We start from the raw sequence: 743 nt of genomic DNA, 5'->3' as shown, positions 1-743 counted from the left end.
ACAGCTGGCTCTGTCTGTGTGGCCCTGGATATGCCTCACCAGTGTCTGGTTGTGCAGGTCCCACACTGTGAGGTTGCCATCACTGCAACACAAGAAGCAGGCCTTGGAGTTGGGGCTGATGGCCAGGGGTGGCAGGCAGGAGCTGAGGACATCAACTCAGCCTTTACAGTCCCCCATTTTAGGTAGCCAATGTCTAAATTGCCCATCCCTATCAACCCTGTGATCAAGGCTTGATCCTTGATGTGAAGACTCCTTCCCTCTTGGTTGGTATTTTGAGCTACTACATCCATAAGTACAAGTCAGGTTCATCACATTGTACCAATTTAACACTCGTTTCCTTTATAAAATTTCTTATCTTCCTCTAGTTGAGCCTGGTCATCAAGTCATTGAAGCTAGGTCAAATGGGTACTGTCTGCAAGTTTGGGGATTCTTGTGCATCTCCCCCCACTTCGTAACAGCTGGATGCTTCACTCTCAGCTCAACAGATATGCCAATGGTTTGTCTATTTTATTAATTCTTTTAAAGAGCCAACTTCTTGTCTTATTGATTCTATTGGGTTTTGGTTTTCTATTTCCTTTATATCTGCTCTTTTATTTCTTTTCTTCTGGTGGCTGTAGGATTATTTTGTTGCTCTTATTCTAATTATTGGAATCTTGGTGTTTTATTGTGGGTTAATGCACCACACTGCAAAGCCATTTGAACTGCAAAGTTAGTGGTTCAAGCTCACCAGCTGCTCCTTGGAA

Source organism: Chrysochloris asiatica, unplaced genomic scaffold (assembly GCF_000296735.1).
Source record: "Chrysochloris asiatica unplaced genomic scaffold, ChrAsi1.0 scaffold00025, whole genome shotgun sequence".
Classification (NCBI taxonomy): domain Eukaryota; kingdom Metazoa; phylum Chordata; class Mammalia; order Afrosoricida; family Chrysochloridae; genus Chrysochloris; species Chrysochloris asiatica.
Note: the sequence above shows the minus strand (reverse complement) of the source record.